Consider the following 7,487-nt stretch of genomic DNA (forward strand, 5'->3'; position numbering starts at 1 on the left):
ATTGATGCTCTCATCTTCCCTACCATGGGCGAGGATCTCCCCTCCTTACTACAAGTTATGTTAGTTGTTGCTTCCACCACAACAAATAGGTGGTGTCTTTGGCAAGCTTAACTTTAGGTTGGTTTTTGAGTACTTTTCTGATTCGACCCTTCCTGTGGGTGAGAGGCCACGTTCATACTTTCTCTGTGCCTTTTGCCTATGTGTTCTTGCAAGGTATTTCTTAGTTCAAAAGTCATATTGTGTGGACCTTTGGATGTGCATGGTGGCTTATGAGCTAAAGAGAGGTAACCCGGTGGGCTTGGTCTTGACAGAGACCTTCAATGGTTTGGATGCCTTTCATAGGAAGGAAGCAAGCTTCTTTGCATGAAGTCCCCGTTTCCTTAAGGTATAATCCCTAATTTTTTGCCTAGGTTCTCAACCTAGCGGGATCCCTCTAATTTTTACATGGGTTGCCTTTTGGTTTTCAACCCATCGATGCACCTTATATTATCTTTCATCATTATTTTATTATTTTCACTCATGCTCTCTTTTCTTTTTGGCTCTTCTCTCTCCCCCTTTTCCCCCCTAGATATGGCTAGAAGAGAGGCTTCGGTTGCTTCAACCTCCCACCATACCTCTCAGTGTCTACCTTTCTAGGCATCTTAGGGACCACCGGCTTCATCAAAAAGACATGAGCTTCGAGGCATACATAGAGCATATGGGTCCCATCAAGGAGACTGACATTCATTAGGTTCTGAAGTGGTGGCCCATCTCAAGCATGGTCCACAGTTGCTACAAGGACTACTGTGTGACTTTAGTTGGACTTTTTTGCTGCTCATGCTACTCTACTTATCGTATCTTAAGGAATTTGGAGAGCGTCAATGCACCCCTGATGATGAAGGTGCCTTCCACACTGAGGTGTTTATCAATAAGATCTTGGGCAGGATTAGTGAGGCTTAGCCATGTTGTAGGGTGATAAAAGGCATTGTTCCTCCTCAATACATCTATCCCACTGCGAGGTACAAGTCATGGTTGGAGGATGACATGAAGTGGATTCTGAGGGATGAAAAAGCTTACATGAAGACTAGCAAGAAAGCAAGGAGGATTGAGTGACCACCTTGATGGGCCCTGATAGGCCAAGAATGTATTGACCCCTGGTGATGAATTAACCAATTAATTAGCTAACTTAATCAATTAATTTAATTAGCATGCAACATGCGTGGTAGCACAAACCAATCACCAACTAAGTTAAAGTGCAGTGGAAAATAAATTGACACAGTAATTTGTTTATGAATGGGGAAAACCTACATGGCAAAAACCCCACTGGGTGATTTTAAGGTCACCACTCTCGAGAATCCACTGTTATCACAACAAGCGGTTACAAGTAAAGGAATCCCAGTACCTTATATTAACCTACAGTTGAACCCTTACCCCAATACCCAATTGGACTTGTTCTGTAGTGACAATCTCTCATTTTAATGCACGGCTCCCAGTACGTGACTAACCAATTCGATGCGCGGATCCCAGTATGCAGCTTAAACACTAAGTTGAGAAGGATGTTGGCTGCAAAGTTCTTTAGTTCATCAACATGACAAAGATTATGAAGCTCATTGGTTACAAAATCTTACGGCGTACAAACGCAGCAGCTTCTTCAAGAGAAAGATGAACTAGGGCATATGTCTTCGGTTTACAATATGCTTGTGAAAAACTTTTGCATTTAGGTGCATCAATTGTGACGACCCTTAAAACTATCCTTATATATGTTTAGGGTTGTGAGAAAAGAAAGCCCAAACATCTATACACGTATTAGAGTGAAATCAGATCTGAAAAACTGATTTTCTTAAATCTCGATAGATACCTTATCTATTGAGTTGCTGTTGAGCATTGGGCTTAAACAACCTTTTAAACCTCGATAAATACTAGTTGTCGAACTTTAAAATCCAGTACTTCTTCACTTGATTCTTGGATAGACTTGTATGGCTTTAACACTTGAACTTGAAACCTTGTTCCTTGAAGCATTAAACACATCCTAGATGTAATTACAAGCAAAGTGCATTTTGTCAAAGGATTAGCCAATACTATATTTACATATGTTCCTAACATGATTCACATATGTCCTAACAATCTCCCTTTTTGGCAATCCGTGACAAAACCACAACAAACAAATGAACATATGAGAGAAGTCATAAATCATTCAACTCATACTCACTTGTTGAATACAATAAAATCTATCCTAACACAAACTCTTGAAAAACTTTGCAAGAAGAGAGTTCATGGCAAGAGAGACTTTGACAATCTGTATTTTTGAAACACTTTAAACAAAACTCATCACGACATCTTATTGTGAAGCAAAAATAAAAGATTGCATACAAAATATAAGAAGCATGTGCATAAAGAGAGAAAAGAAGCAACACATGAAAAGATAGATGAAAGAACTATAATAGCAACCTCATCATATATATATATATATATATATAACATTATAAGTACAAGGTTTGCTATTACAAAGTAAGAACAATGTCTCTATAAGAGAAGAAAAAAAATACATAAGTCCTCACTACATCCCTCAAAAGAAAAAACACTCCCCCTAGAAAAAATCTCCTATGTAACTCTCCCCCTATGTACATGACTACTCTCATCCCAAAACTACTGGGGCTTTTTGTCTTGAATGACAAAGAGTAAGTAACTCAAGCAGTCATCTCATCGGCACCAGAAGAGCTAGCATCTTCATCCTCATCATCATCATCATTGTTGTTGAAGTCACCATCATCGTCCTCGTCCTCAGATGCCTCTGGAGAAGGAGAGGGAGACTCTACGAAGCCACCAAGGCGAGCCTGCTGTCAAGCAATACGGTCGAAACGGGTGTTCACCTGACACAACTTATCATTGAGTGTGTTAAGGTGAGCATCCATGTGCTGCAGCTGCACCATAACCGCCTCGAGGGTCACACCACCCGTCAATTAAGAAGGAACAGATGTGGAAGGAGTGGAAGAAGCTGGGGGAGTCGCTGTCTCTGTTTATGGCGGCTTCGGTTGAAGTTGGGCCTCGTTCTGTCTAACGATGGCAGTGTCTATGGCATACATAACCGAAAATGAGGAGACTCGGATAGGAGACAGAAAAATGGCGGAGATCTGCATGATAGCCGAAGGAAAAATGAGCTTATCACGGGTCGCCATATCCCTATAGAGATCTATGAGGGATAGAATGAAGTGAGAGGGAAAATCAATGGTAAGTCCCTCAAGAAGGGATAACAAAAATCAAGCACGAGGCTCTGTGATAGAGTTATAGTGAGATAATGGATGGAGAACGAATGTCATCACCATGTTAGGGAACCTCAGACCTTTTGCAAAGCCTGAGTAAGGGGTGTTTTGACGATCACCCTAAGAAAAAGGTGTCTCACAGAAAAGAGACAAAAGTTCATCTTTAGACACAGTCTTAAGACGATCGCAGTTAGAGTAGTCAGGATGCGCTACCCTAGGTACATGTAGCATCTCGAATACAATATTTGGAGTGACTACTATGCGCGTACCTCGAACGTGAGTGATAAAATAAGGTATAGAGTAGTCAAATCCATGCATATTGGAGTAAAACTCCTGTATGATCACGGAGGGACAAGTGACCGGGATGCCACATAGTGACTCCCAACTCTTACTGTAGATGATAGTGGGAAGGTTAGTATTGGAAGAATTCGATAAAACGACTTGGTGTTCCGAATGAATGACTCGTCGTGAGAAGTTCTCCGAGAAGTCCTTACGGGCTTTATCATCATGGAAGTGTACGTGAGATGGAGTAGAAATAGAGGAGGAAGAAGAAAAAGATGCCTCGGAACGAAGAGGGTTCCAGGATGGAGTGGATTTTCATTTAGGTGTCATAGAGCAACTAACGAAAGAAAGAGAGAGAGAAAGAGACAAACAGAAAAGCACCAAACAGTTCAATATAAGAATATAAAGAAATGAAGGTATGTATGCATGAAAAGTGCGTGAGCAAGTGATATGCAATATTAAAGGCATCATGGGCTCAGCCCAATCCAAACCTACCAACACACAACATTTCAACATAATAATCACACATCTAAAATGCATGAATCATAGTTAAAATGCATGTGTGTTACAATGCATGATGATTTAAAATCATTTAAACAAAAACACATCTCAAAAATTTCACAAAAACCTCCATAATTTTGGAAAACCCCAAAGTTTATAAAAAAATCCCAAAAGTTAGGTCAAAAGGATGAAATGCATGGAAAAGTGTAAGAAAGGAGATCATACTAGAAGAAGAAATCACCCTTGAGGCCTAATATTGAATGAGGAAGAGGTTTTGAGTGAGAAAAGAGAGGTGTATGATAATATGCGTGGTAGCACAAACAAATCACCAACTAAGTTAAACTGTAGTGGAAAATAAATTGACATGTTGATTTATTTACAAATGGGGAAAACCTACACGGAAGAAACCCCATTGGGTGATTTTAAGGTCACCACTCTCGAGAATCCACTATTATCACAACAAGCGGTTATAAGTAAAGGAATCTCAATACCTTATACCAACCTACAGTTGAACCCTTACCCTAATACCCAATTGGACTTGTTCTGTAGTGACAATCTCTCATTTCAATGCACAGCTCGCAGTACGTGACTAACTAATTTGATGTGCGGATCTGAGTACATGACTTACACACTAACTTAAGAAGGATGTTGGCTACAAAGCTCTTTAGTTCATCAACACAATGAAGATCATGAAGCTCCTTGGTTACAAAACCCTACGACGTACAAATATAGCAGCTTCTTCAAGAGAAAGAAGAATTAAGGCATATGTCTGCGTTTTACAATATGCTTGTGAAAAACTTTTGCATTAAGGTGCATCAGCTGTGACGGCCCTTAAAACAATCCTTATATATGTTTAGGGTTGTGAGAAAAGAAAACCCAAACATCTATACATAGATTGGAGTGAAATTAGATTTGAGAAACTGATTTTCTTAAATCTCGATAGATACCCTATCTATCGAGAAGTTGTTGAGCATTAGGCTTAAACAACCTTTTAAACCTCGATAGATACTAGCGGTTGAGCTTTAAAATCCAGCACTTCTTCACTTGATTCTTGGATAGAATTGCATGGTTTTAACACTTGAACTTGAAACCTTGTTCCTTAAAGCCTTAAACACATCCTAGATCTACCCAATTACAAGTAAGTGTGTTTTGTGAATGGATTAGCCAATACTATATTTACATATGTTTCTAACATGATTCACATATGTCATATTTTATTTTTCTGCACTTTTATAATTCTCATGTTTTTGTTTTTGAATTTAATAAAAGATTGGAATGTTCCAAATCCCCTATGAAAACAATCTTATCATATTTTAATTTGAGCAATAAGAGAATCACCTTTTTATTATCTTTGCTTATTGTTATTTATTCCTTTCTTTTTTCTTTTCTTTTCTTTTTCCTTAGCCATGTAATTTTTGCCCATGGTCATTGACAAATGCGGAAAATAAAGAACACAACGACATGATAACCTCGGAAAACCAAACCGGTAAAAAACCTGGGGAGGATTTAACCTAGCTATCCTCAAGGTAAAACTGAATCCACTATGAAAGAATTGAAGTTTACACAATAGTGACTTAGACCGCTAACATCCTATTACTACCTCTAGTAGGAAACTTACTACCATGACCACGTGATAACTTCGAGTCCACGAACTACTTCTTTCTTGAATTCCTAGCAAGCACAAGCACACCCGCTTGTGTATCTTTAAGCTCTTGAATTTGAAATTGAATTGATCACCAAGTTCTTGACATAATTTCGAATCTTGAAAACCCTAAGTATGTGTGAAGGTAACCACCTCTTGATCTCACAAAAGATTCACACACACAGCATAAGGAGCAACTTAAAACGTGGCTAGGGTTTTCCCTTTTATACTTAAGACAAAAAATAAAACCCTACACGTCAAACAGGCTTGGGCTGAGTTGGAAAATTCTGCAGAAAAACAATCTGCACGAGCTTCTATCGATTAAGCAAGGCAGTTTACACAGTAAATCCTGCAGAACACTTGATTCCAACTTTACATATAAACACACTTTGAGCAAGTATAAAACAAAGACTAAAATGTTTTGATCATGGTTTGCCAATATTACAAATTGAAGTTCTAATACATTTAAGCCTAAAGTCTTAGAACCCAACAAATGCATAAACGTATGTGTGGAAAATACAAGTAAAACAAAAATAATTTCTTGATTTCACATAACACAAAATAAAGACATATATCATGAATAACCTCATAAATATAAATCAATAAGTAATGTGAAACAAGAAACATATACAAATCAATGTATCTCCCCCTATCATGAATAACTCAATCAAAACAAAGAATACATCATGAGCCAAAAATGTAAATACATGATGAATCACCTAGATACAATCTAAAGCTCCACAAGCTCTATAAATACAAAAAAATCTCCCCCTAACAACAAAAACCCTGTACAAATGTACTCCCCCTTTTTGTGACGGAATGCCAAAGGACAATCATAATCCATCATCAAAAGGAGGTGACGGAGGCGACCGTCGAAGATGCTCCAAATCCACTCACAAAGCACGAAGCTCATCAAGCATGTCCACTAAAATTTGACCATGAGCCGCCTGAACTGTCATGACAGTCTCCAACATACGTCAAATGTCTGAATCATCCGAGGTAGAAGGTGGAGGAACAGCAGCAGCAGCAAGATCAACAGATTCCTCAACCGTAGCATTACTTGTAGAAGAGGGAGGAGGAGGTGTAACATTGGAAGACTCAACCCTAGGACATTTAGAGCTAGCTCTCATTTGAGCAGCTCTCTGCCTAAGAAAGGTGGCACCTATGGGAGTGATAATATGAACAGGCTCAGACGCCGGAAACTCATCTAAACCTAGATGTAACAAAATCTAGTGAATAAAAACGGGGAAGAAAAGAGCATGAGCAGTAGAACTACCCCCATGAACCTCAATCAAAGAACGAATGAAAAGATGAGGAAAGCTAATAGGAGCATCAGAAACAAGGGCATACAAAAATGCACAATGCTCCAAAGGAATGGTGTGTAGATGAGAGATAGGCCATAAAGAATGACAAACAATCCTAAAGAAAAGATAGTGAATCTCAGTGAGCTCAACAGTAGTGATTCGAGGATTAGAACCCCATTGGATAGAAGACCCAGTGATATAAGACATGATGTCGTCCAGGGGAGGAGACTCATCATAAGGGTAGACAGGATACTGGACCACTGGCACCCCAAGAGCAACAGCCACTACCGAAGGAGTAATGGTGTACTCATCACCCCGTATCCAAATTCTCATAAAAGTGTTGGAATCATAGGAGTGGATAGAGAAGTTCAAATAGAACTCTCTAATCAAGGTAGTCGGAGGAGGATGAGAAATGTCCAGCAGAGGAAGCCAAACCCTACGCTCAAAATTTCTCCTAATCTCACCATCTAACTCATCTAACAAAACCTTTCTCTCAGCCCAAATATTTCTACCAAGGTT

The sequence above is a fragment of the Quercus robur genome, chromosome 7 (assembly GCF_932294415.1).
Source record: "Quercus robur chromosome 7, dhQueRobu3.1, whole genome shotgun sequence".
Classification (NCBI taxonomy): Eukaryota; Viridiplantae; Streptophyta; class Magnoliopsida; order Fagales; family Fagaceae; genus Quercus; species Quercus robur.